The sequence below is a fragment of the Antedon bifida genome, chromosome 4 (genome assembly GCF_963402885.1).
Source record: "Antedon bifida chromosome 4, ecAntBifi1.1, whole genome shotgun sequence".
NCBI classification, from domain to species: domain Eukaryota; kingdom Metazoa; phylum Echinodermata; class Crinoidea; order Comatulida; family Antedonidae; genus Antedon; species Antedon bifida.
This window is the reverse complement of record NC_136229.1, coordinates 5,868,446-5,893,805: the sequence shown is the minus strand read 5'-3', so window position 1 is coordinate 5,893,805 and position 25,360 is coordinate 5,868,446. Positions and strand designations below refer to the sequence as shown.

General features: G+C 32.7%; 1 long non-coding RNA gene across 1 annotated transcript in view; it reads left to right on the top strand.

Annotated features, from left to right (window-relative positions):
* LOC144841317 (uncharacterized) overlaps nt 1–25,360 on the top strand; it is a 43,039-nt gene that overhangs the window by 1,409 nt on the left and 16,270 nt on the right. Inside the window, exon 2 of the long non-coding RNA XR_013612011.1 lies at nt 7,480–7,542. This is a non-coding gene — a long non-coding RNA (uncharacterized LOC144841317). The remainder of the gene's footprint in view (nt 1–7,479; nt 7,543–25,360) is intronic.

Genomic DNA, 25,360 nt, shown 5'->3' with positions numbered 1-25,360 from the left:
TTAAGAAATGTTGCACATGTGAGTTTGGAAGTGTTTGTACAGTAAGAGCAGGAGCTGCAGAATATGTCGTAAAAGGCTGAAAACATTCAATGCCTCCAACATTGGAGGATCACTTAGGGTCCCTGAACCAGCGGCCCGTGCCTCTGTGTTACACCATTGAGTAAGAGCTTACTTGATGATGAACCCAAAATGTTTTTCAACAGATAACTTTGATTGCATAATGTTATTTCATTGAGTCTCAACATTTCAGGTAATTGAAATGCTTAAAACACATTATTTGTAATGAAAAACTATGTAAGAAGGTCATAAACTATTATTGCAATACTGTATAATGACATTTTTTTTCTTTGAACAGTAAGTTAGAATTCTAGATTCAGTTAGTCATTGTAACGTGCAGGGGGAATCACTCGGCGACAGAAGGGGGTAATTTCCGTAAAACGTTCAATACGCTTCTTTCCCACAAAGGTGTCTATTATTGGTGCATCTGTTTATTGTCTTTTACTTGAACTTCTAACCCCATAATGTTCTTAATTTCTAGCGATAAACCAAAGCTTTTTAGTTTCGCATTTTCCATCTCTGGTAATTGTTATCCTCTCTAGTGGTGAATCTTCGTTTATACCACTAAGATATTCTGAGAAGATAAGTTTAGTACACACCACCTACCATTTAGTATTCTTGAACTTCGTAATAACTTTACCAACAGACTCGCACATTTTACAAGTCTGAATACTATATTTAAGTTTAGACTCCGGAGATTAAATTATTACAGAACAGTAAGTTAGTCAATGTCTGTATTTAGTGTGATAGGATTATGCAGGATGCCACACTGTTGTATAATGATGAATACATCAATCTTTGTTGGTTTATAATACATGATTTACACATAGCATGTAACCAACATTTCCATGTACAGTAGAACCTTTGAGACACTCCTATTAAGATATGTCTACACTATACCAGTTTGACAAAAAATGTTTGATATGCCCAAATATGGTAGTGTCCATATAATTCAAATCACATTTTTTGTCACATAAAGTTTGATAGTGTACACAGAACTTTAAGACAACACTGCCCTGTGAAATAAATGAGGAGAAATATATGTGTGAACTAACACTAACTCCTATTGAAAGGACACCCAGACTCTGTCCGCAGGTGTCCCCTAAAGTTCTAGTGTAGTTTTAATGTATTTGGGTCCAGTCTGCTAATAGGAAGTATGATAAAGATGGTAACAACTGCACATGCTCGAATATAAACAGTTTTTTTATTTTTGCTTTATTGTACATACATGTACAGACTATACTTTTCTATATTTTCTTGCAGCAATGATTGAAAGGATGGATATTGGGAGATATAACATTTGTTACATTTTCTTATGTATTGTTATATTCAAGACAACATTTCCTATATGTATAAGGATTATATTAAACTATATTTAATAGTCAATGCCTAACCAAAATTTGATACCTTTATTTAACCCCTACTGTATGTAAAGACCTTTATTTAATGTGAATCCGTAAGGCTTTATAACATTTTTACACTGTCACGATAAACAGTAAAGTTAACGACAATCCTAATTTAATTTAGGATTTCTAAAGCCCCATCCCAAAACTCGCAATTTTCTGCATTGTTTTCTATTGTGAAAACAGATGTATGATTAGCAATATATTAAGTTATCCAACGGCATGTCTGAAAGTTTCACCTGGGGGAACAATGCAAGGTTCCCCTTCCTTCTATAGCCTAAAATTAAATTGTCCATCTGTCTATGCTTGAAACACTGGCCAAATTCTATACTCTGTAGTATTGTTGTTAAACTTAATATGACATTCTTCAATAGTCTATATATCACTGGTAATTACGATCCTGTCTAAAGTTTTGGTCCTTACGGGAAGGGGAACTCATGAGCGAATGACTGTGATTTGATACGGCTACAGCTGCTGCCCCCTTCCCAGACTTAGTTAATTTCATTTTCACACTTTGAAGAAAACCACACGCCACTGGTTAGCGTCACACTGATTAAGAACATTACTTGTTGAGCTACACTACACACAGGAACTTTGAACATTTCGTTTCCTGATAAAAGCTATGTCCTTCGATTAATTTTCCATAATCGTCCTAAATTTTTACTACATGCCAGAAACTATAAAATTCTTGTTTTTTTTTGGACAATTTTTTTCCGAAATTCAATTCTATATATTTCCTTAGAATTGATACAAAATATTCATTGAATACAAATAACAAATGTTATTGACACCAGCCTGGCAGAGTGTAGACAGTATCACTCTTTAGTCTCTCCTACATAATAATTACATTTTATATTTACTACAGTAGTTTTATTCTCATATCGACGGTTTTTTCATTGTAATAATAATAATAATATATATATGGATTTGTAAAACGCACATATCCACTAAAGTGCTCAAGATTGTACTTTTTATTGTTTTTGTATGTTATACTGGCACTGTGGGAGAACAGTATTTTAGAATGTACAACTGTATTATTTGATGTGTGTGGAGAATTTAATAAAACAAACAAACAAACTACTGAACAAGCTCACCAGTATAAAGAATAAAGAAATACAAAGAAATAAAACAGAAGATTTAAAAGGGGAGGGAAAACTAAATAATTACTCCAAATTTGTCGGTTAAATATTAAATTGTTCACCTACAATCAATTTACTTTACAGGTAACATTGACAATGACTTCATAATCTAGCTGCCGCACACTTTGTTAGATTGCCTTTAAATTTCTTGGAAAACTGAATATTTGATCTATTTTTTATGGATTAACATGATCAAGCCCACTGATAACTTAAATTCCACTTCACAAGTCCCTCCCTTGAGTAAGGCCCAATTGATATTTAAATCAAAACTAGTCCACTTGGATGTCTCCATCTTCCGGATCAAATTTTATATAATTGTTATTACCAGATAATCCCAAATCGTTTTGTTTGTTGTACTTGTGGCTACACTTGAGTATAAACTTATTTTTACCCAGTTTGTATTACCTATAATGAACCCATGGAGATAAGTCCACATTTAGTATCAAGTATTTTCGGTATTTGAGAATAAAGTCTTTAAAGTGTATAATTGTTGGCTCTTTGATAAGTAATAGTAAATCTCCACTTCCTGTGCTAGGGGTTATGACCAAAGTAAAAATGTTGATAAATGTTTATAATACAAAATATTGTAGTCCTTGTGTGTATGAATTTCAAAACTGACCAGAAAAGCAAGATTGAAATTACTGTACATTCCCTAATAGTGTTGCTAGCTATGTCCTCTAGGGGTAAACCGCTAATGTAAAAACCTTTATAACACAACTGGGTAGATTCTTATCATTTGATTGGAGGATTGTTGGTCACATTATTATATTAAATGTTCTAATGCATTCTTAATGATGTCATCAAAAGTGCAATGTAGTTATATGCGTGCGAGAACACAGCGAGCAACCACATGTACCAGATAAGAGACTATTGTCAACTAATCGCGCTCGATCAACCTGTAGTGTGTCCCATCTATAATTGTTCTACTCCGCGTCAAAAATTGAGTTCTTCCTTTTCGAATGGTTTGAATGTTTTATATTTTAAATATAACCAATTTCACATGAAATTATTTCTACCATTCAAACATTCATCTCATAAAGAGGGGTTCTACATCTATAACCTTTACATTTAAAAGCATACTCTATAATTATGCGGAGATGTTTTTGTCAAACATTTTTTGCACAGTGTGTGGTAGTTACTTAATTCACCAGTATATAATTTATCAATGAGTCTACTGCATTATAAGCTTCTATTCTACTACTACTACCACAGAGACAACACAGAATAAGTTGTTGAAACTTGGGATGTTTAGTCGAGACATCCTAAGCCACTGTAGCATAGTTTACGTGAAGTTCAGTACGCAACAGGTATTACCGGATTTCGTAATAGATAAATTTGCTGCACCTCAACGTATTTTGCTGACTCGTCTGAAAAGGTTATGTAACGAGAATCGAAGACTTCCTCTAACAGGTGGTAAATAAGACCAAAACTGCACAATATTTTAAGATGTTTTGATCCTCGTCTTTATCGGGTTGCTTTTTGTCTGAGACAGAGGATAAAAAACTGTTGCCCCAGAGGAAAAATATTTAGTAAGAATTATGTATGACTAGCAAAGTATATATTTAGATTTATAAGGGCTTGCCTGTGTCTAATAGTTAATATAGCACTGTGAAGCATAAATTTATTTATTTATTTATTGGTTTTTCTTTAAAAAAACACTACCTCTGTGTTCTATCTTTGATTATTTAACTATTCTTTAACTATGAAAGTATGAAATGTGCCTTTACATATGCGAATACACTGTAAGTCTTCCCCTGTTGTAAAAGCCTGCTATGCTAGGCCTATCCACTCTCTCTCCAACTTTACCCAGTTAGTATTTAATAGGGTGTTCTTTCCAAGTGTTAGCCTAGAGAAGGAATTCTACCTAGTAATCTGCATTCTTTAGCTAGAGTCAAGGTAGATGTTTATTGAGGAATAATCAGTAATTAATTAGTTTAATTGAAATTTGTTGAGTTTATACTTTGGTAGTGTTAGTTTAGGTTCATAATAAAGGAATGTGATTTAACAGGAGTGCATTTGAAGATGACTTCTATCTATATCTGTAATAGGCCTCTGATTGGTCAGAAGTTTGTGTCTAAACTATATAAACAAAAGGTATTGGTTATAATTAGAGGTAAAGTTAAAGATTATACTTTAATGGTATGTTTTAGGTTCATAATAAAGGCATGTGACTTAATAGGAGTGCATTTGTAGAACTTCTATATACAGTATATATGTAGTAAGTCTCTGATTGGTCAGAAGTTTGTGTCTAAACTATAAACAAAAGGTATTGGTTATAATTAGAGGTAAAGTTAAAAACTATACTTCAGTGGTATGTTTTTTGTTATGTAAAGACATGTGACTCAATAGGATTGCATTTGAAGGTGACTTCTATCTATCTATAATAACCAAAACAGTGATCTCTATACAAGGCCTCTGATTGGTCAGAAGTTTGTGTCTAAACTATAAACAAAGTTAATTGGTTATAATTAGAGGTAAAGTTAAAAACTATACTTCAGTGGTATGTTTTTTGTTATGTAAAGACATGTGACTCAATAGGATTGCATTTGAAGGTGACTTCTATCTATAATAACAGTGATTTCTGTACAAGGCCTCTGATTGGTCAGAAGTTTGGGTCTAAACTATAAACAAAGTTAATTGGTTATAATTAGAGGTAAAGTTAAAAACTATACTTCAGTGGTATGTTTTTTGTTATGTAAAGACATGTGACTCAATAGGATTGCATTTGAAGGTGACTTCTACCTATCTATAATAACCAGAACAGTGATCTCTACACAAGGCCTCTGATTGGTCAGAAGTTTTTCTAGCATATCAAACTGAGCTAATAAACAAAGCATCCATTGATGGCACATTAAAACATTACTAAACCATTAACTACACTAAATATCACAAGCCATGCCCATTATGAAATGAGACAATTTTTTTTAGGTATTTTATTATATTATTTTAGTTTTACTGTATAATGTTGATGGCAAACATAGGCTTGTACAGTCTGCTACTACTATGCCATAGGCCTATCAAATCAATTTTATACTAATAATGTTCCCATACCATTTAAATAATTTAAATGCAATAATAATAAAAAAAAATTGTAGAGTCCTTTTTTTCCTAGTCAAGGTCATTTATGTTTTATTTTATGTTTACAAATAAATAACATCTGGATAATCCATTCATTTGATTTATAGAAGTTCTTATTTATAATAATTCATAAGGATGTTGTGTTTGATTTATGTTTTACATACTGTAGGCCATTTCAAAGGTTTTTGTTACCACACATAATACTTACTAATACTATATTTATTGTGTTTACTTAACCCGTAGGCCTAAATTGAATTACAACGCCCACACTGATTGATTATTAGAAATGTTGGAGTGAAATGTTGAAGGCCATGAATTCGGTCTGCCTTGGCAACATTTAATATTTTGTTATTCAGATCATTTTACTTGAAATTGATTGAAAATAAACTTTATATTAAAGTAATGTAGTTATATGGTAATTATAGTATACTACAGTACATTAGAACCCCTCCATTGGGTCCCCTATTAAGGATACACCTATATTAATGGTACACCTCTATTAAGAGACCTATATTAAGGGTACACCTCTATTAAGAGTACACCTATATTAATGGTACACCTCTATTAAGAGACCTATATTAAGGGTACACCTCTATTAAGAGTACACCTCTATTAAGAGGACACCTATATTAATTGTACACCTCTATTAAGAGAACACCTCTAATAAGGGGACACCTCTATTAGGGTACACCTCTTTTAAGGGACCTCTATTAAGGGTACACCTCTATAAGGGTACACCTCTTTTAAGGAACCTATATTAAGGGTACACCTCTATCAAGGGGACACCTCTATTAAGAGGACACCTATATTAATGGTACACCTCTATTAAGAGACCTATATTAAGGGTACACCTCTATTAAGAGTACACCTATATTAATGGTACACCTCTATTAAGAGACCTATATTAAGGGTACACCTCTATTAAGAGTACACCTCTATTAAGAGGACACCTATATTAATTGTACACCTCTATTAAGAGAACACCTCTAATAAGGGGACACCTCTATTAGGGTACACCTCTTTTAAGGGACCTCTATTAAGGGTACACCTCTATAAGGGTACACCTCTTTTAAGGAACCTATATTAAGGGTACACCTCTATCAAGGGGACACCTCTATCAAGGCTACACCTCTATCAAGGGTACACCTCTATTAAGGGTACACCTCTATTAAGTGGACACCTATTAAGAGTACACCTCTAATAAGGGGGAGGGGTACACCTCTATTAAGAGGGAGTGGGGTACACCTCTATTAGTATTAAGTTTACACCTATATTAAGGGTACACCTCTATCAAGGCTACACTAGTATTAAGGGTATACCTCTATCAAGGGTACACTAGTATTAAGGGTATACCTCTACCAAGGGTACACCTCTATCAAGGCGACACCTATTAAGGGACACTCCTATTAAGGGAACACTTTGTCGGTATTAAAGGGACACCTTTGACAGATGTTGTGTACAGACTGTATTATAGGCCCTATGTGATAAACTGCTGTGTAAACTCATTTCAAATGTGCTTAAAACAGAAATAGAACAATGTTATTTATTGGCTTTTATTAAAGACAGACTTGTTAGGTATATACCTTATGGGTAGTCTTGCTTGATTATTTTTAAAATAAGGGTAAGTGTTTGACTGCAGGCACTATTCGGTTGCAAATTACAAATTTGGTTCATGGAAATTAGCCCACCCATGGATTGAGAAAACACTCATGTCTTTACCTTAAATGTTAATCATCTTTACTTACAATGCATCTTATGATCTTTATTACATTAATAATCATTTTTAAATTACATTTTCTTAGATCAGATATCATGTTAGCGTAAGGTCAGGCGTGGCCATGGCTGTAGACTGTCGGACACTGCAGGTAGGAAAGATTTAAACAATGGCTTTTGTCTCAGGGGGTAGCCAATCAAGTGCAACTACACAGGTGGTTCTTGCTTGGAATAGGCCCGGTATTAGGTGACAACTTTTTGGGCGCCTCAAAATAAACTTTCCTTCTAAATTCTAATTTTATGTTGTCAATCAAGTTGAAGTCCCTGGAAGCTAAACCTACATAACCATTTTACAATCAAGTCATCATACCGTAGATTTCATATCAGGTTTTCCTGTCCCAAGATAATCAAAAGTTAACTGTGTACAAAGTTTAAGTTGAGATGATTTTAAGAATTTCTTTTAAAGTTGTATTGGCCTCCAAAACATGAAAAAATAAAGATGAATACAATCAAATTTTTAATAGACCATTTTGAGGTTTCACTTTCACTGAAAAAAAAAAAATAACGCAACAAAATAATGATTTTCCCTAAATATAAAAAAACAATACATAATTAACGGTTATAATTAATCAGAATCATTTTGTCTTCCGGTTGACTGATTATGGGTAAATAATTGTTGTTTTTTTTGTTTTTTTCAATTTTTGATCATTCATTATATGTAACATTCAAATTGCCTATTCAACAATTTATTTTGGAATTATTTTTTAGGAGAAACAATATATCTGTAACTATTTTTCTGTCTTAAATTTAACTCACCACAATTTCCTGTTCAAAGTAATGTTAGAAGGATTCTAAAAGTGTTTCTCTCAAAAATAATAATAGAATTTATTTATTTATTCTTTTGACTGGACTGCGTAATTTTCAGTAACATAGTACTGCTTTTCAAAATGGTCCAGTTACAAGGTTTAAAAGTAAAGAAAACTTATAACATATATACAAAAAAATAAAAGCATACATAGGCCTAATTTGAAAGATATATACCAGAACAGTTAAAAACAAATTTTCTTTTGTATAAAAGACATACATACATTCAAAGTAAAATAAAAAAATTAATTTAAAAAAGTAGATATATGCAGGATCACTTTAGATAACATTTGAGTTGATAAATTTTTGGATTTATAGATATTTTTCCCAGTTACTTTTGTTTTACTTTCAGAATCACTTAATAATAAACAACAAAGTGTTTACAAATGTCTTTAATTATTTATTTTTTCATTGAAGGAGGACAGGAGGTGTATGGTACAGGATAATTTTTGTGTTTTCATTGCGATTTTTAACGTCAGTTAAGACGTCATACATCGCTTATAAACAGTGTAGTAAATGAACATTTACATAAACAACATACATTGACCCATTAACTTTACTGGCAATGTTTTCATTGTATGAGAAGTTCAATGGCATTAAACATTCATGTTAAAATAATAATCTTAAACCGTCCGCTCAACACCATCCACCCCCCCCCCCCCACTCCTCTCCACATTTGTTCAGGTAGTTTAGTAGTCTGCTCTGTCTACACTTTGACAAAAAATGATGTGCCCAAATAAGGTAGTAATATGACATCATCGTGTCCATATATAGGCACATCACATTCTTTTGTCACATAAAGTTTGATAGTGTAGACAGAGCTTAGCTTTCAGCTTTTGTGATTGACACAGAAGTCCCAAATAAGGTAGTAATAAGACATCATCATGTCAATATATAGGCACATCACATTTTTTTCACATAAAGTTTGATAGTGTAGACAGGGCTTAGCTTTCAGCTTTTGTAATTTACAAACAAGTCTACTCTACCCAACCTAGCAAACACCCCTTCCCCCTTCTCTTTTGACATCTCCCTACTTATCCACCAAAATACCACTAATGCTCTTATTACACCTAAATCCCCCGACTCCCCCACACATACACACCTTTCTATGGATACAACACAACCAGTGTTTGACTCTACCACCTATAGACCAAACACCTATCACATACCTCTGCCCTACCCTCCCTCTTAGGGAATCCCATTTTGTGTGACATCATTTTTTATTAATTTTAGACTCGGCTAGATCATGTCTATTGCCTTTTTATATGGCCATTATTTTAACATAACAAAATATAGGAAGTACTTAAAGACTTCCTGTATATGGCTACAATTGGCTTTGAAATATCTACCCCTTGACGAGGATTTCTGAAATGTGTTTGGTTTGCTTCAATAAACATGACATTAAAACTAAAAATAACGAAGACATACATACAGTAGTAGATAAATTTAAGATGTACTCTCACCCCTTGCCTTTATATTTATCTTTTCTCTACTAAATTGTTCATGATCAAACAAGTTGACAGCGGTGTGATAATAGACTAATAGTACTGAGCACCGAGGTCCCCATTGGTGTAGGGTGTTTCTATTACATCTATCATTATAGCAAATAATGATTCCCACCTACATTAATAAAAATAAATTTAATATTATTTTTATTTTTATTTAATTTATTAATTTTTTTTTTTTTCAATTTTTTTATGTTTAAAATCTGTTTTACTGTAATAATGTAATAAAACCAGCCATATTTTATCATTTAAGATAAAATCATAATAATTGAAAAGTGGTCTCTCAAAACACTATATAAACAATTTATTGTGTGTGGGCCTTTAAACAAAATTTTGTGATTACCGGTTTTATTGGAAATAGAACCATTTTAGGTTTCTGGTGAAAATAGATGATAATCATGAGATTAGGATAGGATTTGAGGGCTTTAAAAGATATGTCTGTGAGACAGGATGATATGCATTATTATAAACAGCTAAGATGATATAAGATAGTATTTAAAGTGGTTATAACACTAAATTAGTCCCTGTAGGCCCAGATTACACAATTCAGGTAGGCCTTAAGCACACATTGAAGGCACGTAAAACCAAACATGACTAACATTATAACTTAAGGTGTTACAAAGAAAAAAAAACAAAATGTGATGAAAACTCAATGTTCTCAAACCACAATTTAAAGATGGTTTATTTATTTTAAATAAGGAAAATGTGTGTGGGAGCTTTTAATTATTTTGAAAATCCTAGTAGTGGTGTAAAGTTTAGTTTGTTGTTTTTGCTGATTTCACCATTGAACCTGTTTAAATACAATCCAAACATTTTATTTGATTTAATTATTGTATGTTAAAGTTTTATCCTAAAATCTAAAAGAAGAGTAATATGCAATACAATAAATAATTGCATTTTTAAAATGAAATTTACATAAATAATTGATATTATATTTCTATGAATTATTACTAAAATATTTTATATGGGGAAAAATCTTATGTTGTTTTATTTGTTTGTGAATGTTTTTGTTTTGTTTGTTATATTTTATCCATCTAATTAATTTATTTTGTTTATTTAAATATCGGTTGAAATTATTTGATAATTTGCCAATTTTTCATATTCAACATTCTTTAACAAATAAAAAAACTTCAAAATGTTTTTTTTTTCATCTAATTTATAAAAAAAAAAAATTCCAACATCTGATGATAACACAATTTAAATAATTGTTTTTTTCAACCCTATCAAATAAACTTTAGGTCGAGGTCAGTAAAACAAATGTTCTTTTTTTTTATTCTTGACAAAAAATGTTGTATAAAAATCATGTTAGAACAAAGAGAGTTCTTTTATTCCTTTGAAAATGAAATACGGCGAAACTATTTTCTAATTCATTAGTTAAATTTTCAAGTTAATTTTTTCATCATTAAGTTTTTATCCTTGATTGAATTTTCAAAAATGAAAACTTGCATTACTGTTGTAGTACATTTGTTTTATGTGAGTGAAAATATAGAATTAGTTTCAAAATTAAAATAAAATTGTGCGTACCTTTTTTAAAGTGGAGTAACCATTGTACGAGGTATTTTACAGTTAAACGGTCTTTGATAAGAGGGCGTATGTCTGAATTAACCCAGATGTGTATCTCATTATGGGTTTCTGTTGAGGCCGACAACAGTACAACTGAATCAGGTTCCCATTATAGTTAATCCTACAATCTCTTGCACTAGACGCTGTGTTGATTTAGGCATCTTATTTGACGACATCGCTTCTGAAATGCGTTTCCACCACATAGCGATTCTTCAACCACCGCCACTTACCAATCATCGTCTTCATTTACATGTTTTTACTCATAATGATTTTCCTACTGGATGTTTATAAATTGTCGGGGTGTTGTCGCCCGGAGCAAAGAAACTTCATACGCGCATCGGATTTTAACGAAGTACTACTTGTTGACGGTGTTTGCTCGGCGTGGTTTTTGTTGTGGATTTGTTAATGTTATAAACTCAGCATCATTAGAGTAAGACCGGTAGGACTTGATAGTTATCTTTTTTGTCATTTAACAAGTAAACTAGCTCTAATCTAATGTAACATCATAGTAGCTAAGAAAATTGATATCGGGCACAGTCCGCACCTGTAGTGAAATGAGATGAAGGTAGCCAGAATGTTGTCGATGCAGGCCTTCATGTTTCACTTCAAGGTTTGATTTTCCAGACTGCGTTCGTCGATTCAACATTGGTATAAAAAAGTTAATGTACTTTCCCCTACCACAAGTGGCGACCTATGTCAGCTATCTCCCTTCCAATCACACACCTCGCATGTACTTTACTAGCCTCAGGCTAACAATTATTTCCACATTTAATAATGATGTGTTAATGCAATCGCTCTGTTGGGTTTCTCAATCATTTGGCCCAATTTGAGGTTGAACTATGTTATTATGACATGTGTCTACTACTAGAGTAGGGAATTATGATGGTTTATTACAGGGCTCAAAAATCACCCCAGCAATTTATCAATCTGTAGATTTTTTTGTAATTGCTAGTTGACTGACTGGTGACTTGATTTTTAAAACCTAAACTAATCTTCTAATTTGTTTTTCAACTGTTAATCTTTGATCTTTCAATCTGTGTAAATTCAAATTTTTGTAGAATTAATTAATAACAAACTGCTCTTTTGGCTAGTTAGATTTAGAATTGGTAACATTAAATTTCTACTACTTGGAATATTCCTTGGTTTCTTTGTAGGCCCCATCAGCACCTCTAGTAAATGACGGTTTCACTTCTCAGCATCAATTTATGATAAAAAAAATGTATTTTTTAGTATTTTATTTTATCTTCAATGTTTTGATCTGACCTGCACAATGCTCGGTCCTCCAAGTTGTGACCATGGACGTATGTAACATGCTTATGTTTTTTTTTAAATAAAGAATGATTTGAGTGAACAGTTTAATTTTAGTTCCTCCAGTCAATGACCACTTTCACTCCTTAGCTTCCAAATGCAAATGAAGATACATTTTAGTGGAGTATTTATCATCAGTACTACTGCTACTACAAGTATAAGTCTAATTTACATTTAGTCAATGGCCACTTTCTTGTCCACTTGTGCAGGGGAATATACCTTTGTTGTATTTTCTGGGCCTCGATCTTCTCAATGGATTTTTCCTTCCTGGACAAAAATGTATTTTGAATATTAAGATTTTGTTTTGTATTTTACTTTCAATCTTAACATATCATCTCATACCAAACCTTTCCCACTGGCTACATTTTCACAAGGTTCACAGAAAAGGGCAAAATTAAGTTATGGTACTGTACTTTGCGATGTTTGGCATTGGCAGTTATTCATTTCTAGAGTATGTGAGAATTATTTAGGCCAAGCAAATTATAGATAATTCATAGTGCAAATGTTGGGTTTTGGTTCATAGAAAAGGGGTGTCTGGGTATAATTGAATTGTTAAACATTCTACTGTTATAGGTTTTGTAAACATTTTAGTGGTTATGTTCAAGTATTTAAGTGAATTTAATTATACGACTACAGTACTGGATAACATTAACAACCATCTTGCTTGAACGGTTGCATGGTGAAAATCGATTTGTTCTTATAAAGTTTGCAATACACCGTATGTAGTTCTGGAAAAGTTCTTTTCGATCAATAAGCTTCAATTGCCCTCAGGAGTGAGAAACCGCCTTGCCGTTAATTTAATTTAGGAGATGAGATGTGCTATGGAGATTTTCATGTTACGGTATTTAGAGGTTGGGAGAAGTTGGAAAAAAAAGTGTAGGCCTATGCTGAGATTAGAGAGAATTTCCTTCACCTGATTCACCCATAAAAACTCAATTAAAAAAATTCAATTTACAGTACTATCCTTTTTCCAATTGTTCTAGAGCCTCTTTCTTACACAAAGTGAAATTACTGAATTGGTCTTGACCATCAACAAACTATTGACTTGTTTTTACCACAATTTCATCATGTAGCATAGCCGATCTTTTTCTGTTTCTGAAAATATATATTATAATAATAATCCATTATTGTTGTTGATATCCGTGTAAAGCTCTGTCTACACTATCTAACTTTATGTGACAAAAAAGTGTGATGTGCCCATATATGGACATGATGATGTCATATCACTACCATATTTGGGCATATCACTACCATATTTGGGCACATCACACTTCACAGTTTGATAGTGTAGACAGAGCTTAAAGCTTGGTTCCCATTTGGATGTAAAGTAATGACAAGCGACAGATTTGATGTGTTAGGTTTTTTTTAGTCTCCAAGATGTTTGTTCACATGTCATACACATACACTTGAATTGGGGTGAAACGAAATTATTCTAAAATTGTTACAACAAAATTTGAAAAAAAAAATTGATCTAGGGAGGAGTAAAAGCATACAAGTTCTTTATGTCATTTTCAGATGGGTTCACTGACCTTGTAGTCCTTTTTTAAAGTGATTGAACTATGTTGTAGATGTGCATTTAACATTCTTCATTATATAATTAAATTGTTTTTGAATCTCAACTGTACATGGGTACTGAATTAAGTCAAATTAACATCACTTGTGTTAAAGAACAAGAATTCTTAAGGGACTGCATTTTAACGAAACATAATTGGATCTTTTTTTTATATCAGGATATTGGCCCTAAACAAATGTGTTACAACATTGTATCCTTTAATAAAAAAAATCCAAAAGCTATAAAATAATAATTTTTGTTGCCTGCAACATCTAATAACCCGCCTTGAGACGAAAAATAGAACTGTTTTGATCCGTAGCTTTCCAAATTTAGATCTGAGGGCAAGGGCATGTCTTGTCTCCTATCATTTACAAAAAAAGGTTATACATATATAAATCATGATTTTTTTGGCTACTATAAAGACATGTCAGTTTCAATATTTATGATTTATATTGATTGTAGCAAAATTGTAGAGATTTCAGAACGTTGTTCACACCATACCGAAACAAGTTCAGCAATTCAGGGCCTGTTTCTGCTGCATAGCGCCGAATAAACTGTTTATTTCAAAAATAAATTTGTTAGGCTAATTTCCGCTCCCAGATAAAATTTTAGTATAATAACCTTAAAATTACCAGAAATGCAAAGAGATTCGGCCATCAAATGCCAATCAAATAACCAGTATTTTGCGTTACAACTAAAAGTTGCACAGAAATAACCTGTTAAATGGCGATCGATTGTGTTTTTAACCGTTACTTTCAGGCTACCATTTAACCGGTTATTGAAAATTTGTTTCTGCTGCCAAGATTATTAACTGGTTATTTTTTCGTTAGTTTAATTGTAAATCACGCCCTCTTATCAATCCATGGCAGTGACTGTTTAATCCACTGCACTGATGAATTGAGTCCTATCAAAGTTCACAGGCAGACAAGTACACTGGACCGACGAATTACAGTCCTACCAAGAACCAGAAACATGGCGCGGGTCAGCTGTGACCCTGTGCTAATGTTATGGCTATGAATTACACTAGTTCTGCCTAAACCCACTTGAAATCATCAAAGTTTAAAATATGACATAGTTCTTTTTTCATTTAAAGTGGTCAGTTACATTGTTGTTTTATGCGAAAATTAAAAACAATCTTAAAATAGAAGATATTAAGCTTTATTCCTATTAGGATACATTAAAACGAGTCTGAGAATTCCGCTAAAACATACTTAGAAGTATGGTTTTCATTAGGAATGGTTACTTTCCGGATCAAATCAAATCCTTATAATTGTACCGGAGGACCTGTCATCGGCTATGTTGAAAAGCGCACTATTGTCTGCCTCCCTCCTCCAGTAATCCTACCCGATGCAGACATGTCTTCTAACATTCCTTCTCGTCTGGAGTAATAAGACCTATGTTCCTTTTTCCAGACTATTTCTTCCAAGGAATCGTATAATAACAGTTGAATGACCCATGAATGTAATGCTATATACTCTGGTAAAACCATTTTCATGTGTAATATTAACAGTATAAAGGATCAGATACTAATTGGGTTGGGATTTCTCATTACATTGTCTTATTATATGGTTAGTTTACAGACAAGAGCTGTCTGTCCTTCAGAACTCCAGCTAGTGACAGATTACATTTTGTGATAACATTTACAAATTCATTATATTTGTCTGAAATTATGATTACAAGGATGGAGATGTAGTATAACAAACATTACCTTATTTATAATGTATAATAACACCAACAAATAATCATTCAATATTATCATTAAAGATGTCATCATCAAAATGATCTCTATCAATCAATCAATCAATCAATCATTCATTTTCAATATCAGTTATTATCATCAACAACTTCATCAACATTAGTATCAATCAATACTATTTTATTATCATTATCAATATCAGCATTATCATCATCACTAACATAAACACAGTATACAGTATTTATTTATCAACATCATCATTTCTAACATTAATCATCAACATTATCCTAAAATAATCAGTATCAATCAATAATATGTTGATGATACCAATATTGATATCATCAATATTGATGATACCTATTGATAGCAGCAATATTGGTATCATCAATATTTGTATCATCAATATTTGTATCATCAATATTTATATCATCAATATTTATATCATCAATATTGGTATCATCAATATTGGTATCATCAATATGTATATCATCAATATTGATATCATCAATATTAACAACATCATCATCTATCATCATTTTTGGTTTGATTTTCTTTTAGGTTTCTCAGTATTTTTTTTTCTGTTAAGATTTCTTTCATTTATTCATTACATGTATTTTATTTAGTTAATTATTTATAAAGTCTATTTTATTTTTAATTGTTGACAACTCTTATATTTTCATGTTATTGTCAAATGTTATTGTTCTAAGGGTCCCTAAAGATCAGCATTGTCTTATTGAAATAAATAAACAGAAACATTTTTGTAAAATAATCAATTTAAATTTTGATGCAGTTTGTGTATGACTAGTGTATACTCTACCTATAATATAACTATATTTTTGTAATCCATAGCTATAATATTGGATTTGTGAAAGGACAGATCGGAAATCAGATACCTATATTATTTTTAAATTGCGTAGCTATCTCACTGCACGCAAGATAGTTATCAATATAATAGTGAAAGACAATCTTGGCCAAAAATACTAGGCTAAAAAAAAGTAACATCTACAGTTATAATTTATTATATTTTTGGCATTAATCGCCTTCCATGGTTTCCACGTGGATGAGGTTTGATTGATTAAATAAATTGTTGATGGAAAAATAGTAGAGATGGCTAGACAAGATCGCCAGATAATGATGATGAGAAAAACCTAAGAATAGGCTTGGTACCAACAGAGAGGCGATACCTGAATCAAGTTGATGGAAATTATGCTAATAATATTCTAAAATTAAAATAGATGTGTTGATATAATCCAGAACTATAATAACATAACTATAACCTTATAACTTTAAACTAATAAAAATTGAACATGTTTGTTAAAGCCCTCTCCTTATGCTCTGTCTACACTATCAAAGTAGTTTGACAAAAAAAGTGTGATGTGCCCAAATATGGTAGCGATATGACATCATCGTGTCCATGTATGAGCACATCACATTTTTTTTTCACATAAAGTTTGATAGTCTGGACAGAGCTTTAGTTGGCCAAGATTGCCTTTCACATTTAAATTGATAACTATCTTCCGTGCAGTGAGATAACTATGTTTTTTCAGTATTTCACACACAAAGTACTTTGCCAATTATAGGATAGATAAATTATATAACTATACTTGGTCACAGTGGCATAACTACTAATGCGTTCACTGGATAAACCCAGGGGCCCTAATGGGGGCCTTGGAGCAGGCATTAAAATATTTCAAAAAAGGCTAAAAAAAAACGCCTTAGGCCTCCAGCATTGGAGGGCATCTTTGGGGCCTCAGACCTATGCAGTATGCCAGCAACTTAGGGGCCTCATACCTGCAACTTAGGGGCCTCAGACCTGCAACTTAGGGGCCTCAGACCTCTGCATTACGCCAGCAACTTAGGGGCCTCAGACCTCTGCATTATGCCAGCAACTTAGGGGCCTCATACTTAGGGGCCTCAGACCTCTGCATTATGCCAGCAACTTAGGGGCCTCAGACCTATGCATTATGCCAGCAACTTAGGGGCCTCATACTTAGGGGCCTCAGACCTATGCATTATGCCAGCAACTTAGGGGCCTCATACTTAGGGGCCTCAGACCTCTGCATTACGCCAGCAACTTAGGGGCCTCAGACCTATGCATTATGCCAGCAACTTAGGGGCCTCATACTTAGGGGCCTCAGACCTATGCATTATGCCAGCAACTTAGGGGCCTCATACCTGTGCATTACGCCAGCAACTTAGGGGCCTCAGACCTCTGCATTACGCCAGCAACTTAGGGGCCTCAGACCTATGCATTATGCCAGCAACTTAGGGGCCTCATACTTAGGGGCCTCAGACCTATGCATTATGCCAGCAACTTAGGGACCTCATACCTGTGCATTACGCCAGCAACTTAGGGGCCTCAGACCTCTGCATTACGCCAGCAACTTAGGGGCCTCAGACCTATGCATTATGCCAGCAACTTAGGGGCCTCATACTTAGGGGCCTCAGACCTATGCATTATGCCAGCAACTTAGGGGCCTCATACTTGGGGGCCTCAGACCTATGCATTATGCCAGCAACTTAGGGGCCTCATACTTGGGGGCCTCAGACCTCTGCATTATGCCAGCAACTTAGGGGCCTCATACTTGGGGGCCTCAGACCTATGCATTATGCCAGCAACTTAGGGGCCTCATACTTGGGGGCCTCAGACCTCTGCATTATGCCAGCAACTTAGGGGCCTCATACTTGGGGGCCTCAGACCTCTGCATTACGCCACTTGGTCACCATATCATTGCATTGCGTGCTTAAATGTATTCTCTGTCGTCATTGATTCATTCATTATTTTCAATGATAATATTGCACTAGGATGTAACATCGGCCCAAGGCAGTGGTTAAGCATTCATTTTAAATGCTACATTCCGTGACAGGTGCCGTAGGCTTCAGAATCTTCTCGTATACCTTGTCTTAACATTAGGTGTTCTCACATCAAGTCTGAAGTCTTGCTGTTTGTAAAAACAAAATAAAACCACTCTCTATAATGGGAAAGGAAGTAACTGAAATTGGGGAAAATCATTAACAGCCATTGTAGGATGTAATAAAACATATTACGTTAAATATAACATAAACACAACAGGCACAATTTATGTTAAATATTTATTTATTTTATGTCGTTTTTGTTTAATTTAGCACTAATAATTACATTACTTCTTATGGCCTGTTGTTACGAATGCATTACTTCGAATAATTCTTTTTAAAAATAAAAATAATAATGAGTGCATTTCTGCTAAATTTATACTCCTAAAATTTGTTTTACATTATTGGGTGGTTGCTGACGAAAAAATTTGAACGGAAGCCTTTTTGATTTAATCCTGGAGTGTTGAACAAGTGCTCTTTGACTTTAAATGATACAGTAGATAGGAATTTTTTTAACAGATTTTTCAGAAACATCTAACAAATCTTAAATTTAATTTTATACCTTGCCCATACTTCAATAACAAACCATGGGTATAACGTTATACGTATGTGATGTATAGTAGGTAAACCCACTCAATGTCACCAGGTACTAATGTTGATTAAGCTTTGTCTACACTGTCAAACCAGTTTGACAAAAAAAGTGTGATGTGCTCAAATATGGTAGTGATATGCCCAAATATTGTAGTGATATGACATCATGGGCACAACACATTTTTTTGTCACAAAAAGTTTGATAGTGTAGACATGAGCTTTAAACCCCTTAATAGGCCTACCATTACAGTGCTAACATTACTGTATGTGTATTTTTTTCACTGCAGTTTTATATTAGTACTTAATATACTATTTCTGTTAAGTTTATTTGAATGTCTGTCAACACTGTTAATAATAGGATTACCAAGTTGCACGCTAGGCTAACATTTCAGTAACTAGACTTTCGATTCCATGCTCTTGGGAGGATAGAGAACATTTTTTGGACCACCTTTTAGCGTTTCGGCTCTCAACCGCGGATACGTTTTCAACTGGTTTGCCAATGATTACGTACTCCAGGGAGAAATAGGATTTTTTTACCACCCTCTCACCTTGTCCGATTTAAACGTTTTCTCACCAACCATTTTATGCTTGTCATGATCAATATGCATACCATACCTAATTTATACTACAGTAATGCACCTCTTCTTAAATTCTGAATTGTAAAATAATATAACATAGTTATTAAAAGCTCAGTACAGGCTTGAATTTCAGATTTGGATAAATGTACATAAATTTAAATTAAATATAGAATTTGGAAAAATTCTCTATAAAAACCAAAAACCAATCAGTAGTTAGATATCAGCCTGATGTTATTGTTATCAACCTGATGAAGACTCCCCAGAAAATTAATAGTGTAAAGCTCTGTCTACACTGGCAAACTTTATGTGACAAAAAAATAGACATGATGATGGCATATTACTACCATATTTAAAGATATATTGTCCCCCTAAAAAAATATTTTTTTTAAATTTGTTTGTTGAATATGTTATTTTAATGTCACATAATAGTTATTCACTCTCACAAAAAATTGGGTCTGAAAAAAATTTATTTACCTGAGAAAAATGTAATTTAAAGCAAAAAATGGTCAAATTGTCTGGAAGACAATGAGTTTTTGGGTAATTTAAATGTTTATTTTGTCTTTTTATAGGTGAAATAATTTTTTTTCCCCATTTTTTTTCTTATGGAAGTGAACAACTTCATTAAAACTGCAAAATGGCCTATTCAAAGTCCGATTTTAAAAATCTTTATTTTTCATGATTTTGGGGGACAATACATCTTTAAGTTTTGTCAAACTAGTTTGATAGTGTAGATAGAGCTATAAGAAAGTTCTGATATAGTGAGAAAATAAAAATCTGAAAAAAAAAATGTAAAATTTAAAAAAAATGTCTTCCTTATATTGTAAAATATGAGGAAATAAAATTCTTATAAAAAAAAATATATATATAAAATTCATATTTTCAAGATACTTTTTTTAATTTTTAAATTAAAACCTTTTCTTTCATATTTCAACCTATACAATTTTTTTTTTATTGCACACTTTTTACAATTATTTAACTGTTTCCGTTGTTTTTGCACAGTTTACTTCACATGTATTTAGTACAGCGTTGATGTTTGCCGCGTTTTGACGTCAAAGCTTACTACATAATCAGTGTGACATAATTATCATCAATAAAGTTAATAATCATCCTTCAACAGGCTTAACCTTTGAACTTTAAGCATGATATCTACCAAAACATGAGCACCTTATATTCATATAAGACATTATCCTGGATAAAATGTAATCGCTTTAGATCAGAAAATAATTTTCAATGATGCTTAATGGCAAAAGAGAGATAAATTATCGCAAGTTTCTTTTGTGTTTAGCCATTTTTTAAGAGCCGTTGTGGAAGTTGGGATTAAATTTAATAGTATGAATACATTTTAATAATTTATTAATGAATAACACACTTTTTTATGCGCAAATGTAGTTTTTTTTTTCAGTTTATTCAAAGTAGTTTAACTTTTTAAAGATAGTTTCTGAAGAATCAGGATTTTTGCTTAAGTGGGAGGATACTTAATTTAGAAAATAGGAATGACATATTTTGGCTTAAGTCAAAATAGTTTAGCGGTTAAGTGAAAAAGATGTATTGTCCCCCAAAATCATGAAAAATAAAGATTTATAAAATTAGACTTTTAATAGCCCATTTTGCAGTTTTAATAAATTATTCACTTCCAATCCATAGAAAAAGAAACAACAAAAACAATTATTTCACTTATAAAAAGTCAAAAGAAACGGTTAATTTTAACCAAAAACCATTGTCTGACAGACAATTTAAATATTTTTTTACTTTAAATTTCATTTTTTTTTTCAGGTAAATCATTTTTTTTTCGCTCCACTTTTTGGTCATTAAAATGGCATATTTAACACAAAATGTTAACAAACATTTTTTTTAGGGAGACAAGTATGTATGTAAAAATATCTAACTAGGTTACTGTATTTTGAAAATTGACGTTGCTAACATTTTTTTCAAAGCATGTTTCATTCTTTCTGTATGAAGACTACCAGTATGACTATGAGGGGAGGTAGGGACGATGGAACAGGAAGTTGTTAAAAAGTGGGTGAGAATGGAGAATATTATGTTAAGCAAAGATAAATACCATCAGCTATGTCTATTTTACAGGAAAGTTTTCCCTTAAAAGGTTGTCCTCTGAAAAGGGATGTCCCAATATAAATTTTCTGTTTACACTGCATAAATTGTGTATAACTAACTGTCAAAAGTGGTGTTGGTTGTACTGTACAGTAAATGAAACCATTTTTTTTCAATATCTTTCAACAGGTCAGTTACTAAATATATTTTGGTTTGGCTTTGTTTAATCCATAATTTTGTGGATTATATTGAAAGTAGGCCAATCGGTTATTTCATTACAATAATTTTGTAGTATTTAATATTAATTATTTAAGTAAAGTGTTGATGGAATAGAAGATCTCTTTAAATCTTTTATAAAGTATAGTTAAGTAACTGTTTAAAAATATCTAACAAATCAACAGGAATCTGAGGAAATTAATGTTAATCCCATCCTAGTGGGATTAGTTGTGAGAGGATTAAAGTGATAAAAGGGAATTTGATTCTTGTTGAGAAACCTGTTTTACACTAGAATTCTTAGCAAAGCAACACAGAGAGGGGTGGATGGTTTATTTAGTTTGCTAGAAAGGAGGATAAATGGATCATTCTTATAATTATTTTCCGTTGTCAAATCCTTGTATACTTTCATTTCTCTTTCAATTTGGCAATTCAGATCCGTCTTGGAATCCTTTTGAAATGGCTTTTGAAAGTCAAAATTAACCATATTTGGTAAAAACTCAACATTTTATAATAACGTTTAAGCTGAAGTTTAATATAAAGACTAGTGACTATACAGCAACATTGTGTTTTTTTTAAACTGGTAAAGAAATCATGCATGTTTTCATTTTTTTTAAAGCACTTTCTTCTTTTCCTCTAACTATCGTAGCAACATTGATATTCTTTTTATTGAGATTAATTGTTTGCCCATTCTTGAAAAACACAAAATGATTTGCAGAAATGTACTGTTGAATCTTGGATGGATTTTTGTTTTCATAGGCATTCAAAATTCACAAGTATTCTCTTGTGGCGTTGTAGAACCAATATATTTCTACGTTTATTTATAGTCACAATACATTCTGTAATGTAAACGATGTTTTGTTTTTACGCTGTATCAATTCACAACTTATGTCCAATGCATTTTCAATTTACTTTCCCGTTACTCATGACGTTTACACCTGTGCCAGTTCTAATCTTGTTAATGCACCATCTTCCGAATCGTTCCCCCAGAAAATTGCTAATTTCTATCTGATGAAAAGGTAGGGGGTAAACAAGAAAGCTAAGTATTGTTTAATGTCACCTAAATAAGAAACAGTTTGACAGAAAGCTAGAAATCTGAATTGCAGGCGGTGACAAACACTAAACAGCTTTCAGTTTTACACCGCATTTCATCTCAAAATCTTTGAAGCATTTAAATCCTACTGACTTGAAATATACATTCAAGATATTTATCATAGACTTTAAGATAAGCATTCCCGAAGGATTTCAACGTTGTGCTGTGTAAGTTTTCTTCCCTTGAACTCAAACCCGGTGGGATGACCTTGCCACGATACTGTGTCAAGTCTGTCAAAAGATGTAATTGATTATTTTGCCCCACTACGATCTGTTTGTTCTGTTCCAATTTGTACTGAACTCGGATTTATGTCGAAAAGTGTGTAAAATCAGGTATTAGACATGTAAATCTTACCTAAAATAACCTTGAAAGATTGCCATAAGTTGTATTACTATCTCTAAGATTTTTTCTTCGTTTACTCTATTGGCTTATGAGTCATTTCTCCATTTCCTGTGGTTCCTTTTTTACTCTTTTATTCTTATACCACACTTGTTAATTCTCATTTCTTGTTCTTACATTTTCAATAAATTAGATTTTACTGGCTAATTTTAACAATATAATTTGTACCTGGGGACCAAGACATGTTTAGTTAGTATTTTTATTAGTATGGATCATTTTGCTAGTACTATAGCTAGAGTTGAAATGTCCCATGGGCTTATAATAAGGAGAACCATGATTGTGAATCTCTCAGTTTCATTTATTTTCCACGCTAGTCAGGTTAAGATATCATTGTGGAACCAATAATATTTTTTTCTAAACATTTTTATCAATTTTCTCATTCATTACCCTGATTCACTCAGTCATGTTTTCAACAGAATTCCAGGCCTTATAATTGTTCTTTAGAATTCCAAAAATATACATTTTAGCCTGATCAATAATATAAAACAAACACTGAAAAAAGTGAGGCAAACCATTTATGATTTAATAGTTTTAAAATGATCAAGTTGGATTTTCTAAACTTCTTTCCATAGAGTTATCTTTCTCCTTCCCACTACTTATTATGCATTACATTACTTAAAACAATAGTCCATTCACAGTCACACTGGTCAAATTTGGTCCAGTGGCCGGAATAAACTATGTGATACTGTAGGTTTTGTTTTTCAATCACACATACATTTTGTACGGAATCTCAAATGGTGTGAACCGTTCTTAAGCACTACAACCATTTAAACAGGCCAGTGTGAACGTAGCTTTAAACAGGTCGTATGCCTTTTGCATTTCTGCATTTTTAAGTAAAATTAGGTGTCATGAAAAATCATTATAAAAATATAATCATTTTCTTGGGACAACATCATTATGTGCAAAACACATTACTTTATACTTGGAATTATTTGGATATAATTATTTCCTAATGTCATTTGTTATGATTTAGTACAGTGGGTAGCCAAATTGGTAAAAAGATCAGTAAGTGGCTGGTAGAGAGCATGCAGCTGTAGGCCTATTGTAGTAGTTGCCAATGGCAAATTCTACGAAAAAAAGATTGGTGGGTGAAATTTCTGGAATTGCTACTTTCTGCCCGGAGAACATAGGCTTAAAGCCAACTTATACAACAATGAGTCTGCATTACATTTAATTTAAATGCATTGTATCATATGTCTGTACTTGTATTACTGCTAGAAAGTATAGTGTACATGAAACTGTAGAGTTGTAAATTGTATATTGAATCTGTAGTGTAAGTAGACCCAAGGGACATTTTTGACCACATGGCTAAATGTGGCCACACCATCCATGTTGTTCTGGGGTCCGACCAGCGTTGTCTTCTGAGACCGTCTACACCTGATCATGTGGGAATTGGCAACATTGAGGCACCTGTTAATATGTTAGCCAAATCCGATGACCTTGTCTGTGATGACCTCAGTCATATACAATTACCTTCGTCTGGGGATGTCCCCTGCAAAGTGTGATGAACTTGACTGGGGACCTGTCAAATGGATGTCCCTAGTCACCCATTAACATGACAATGTTTCAATTTTTATGCTATATATTATGGAGCTCAATTTACTGTTACTAATGTTGATATTTATTTGTATAGTACAGAAAAAAATTTGTGGGGGTTTGACCATCATACTATAGAAATATCTGGCATGGCATACTTTGTTGAAATG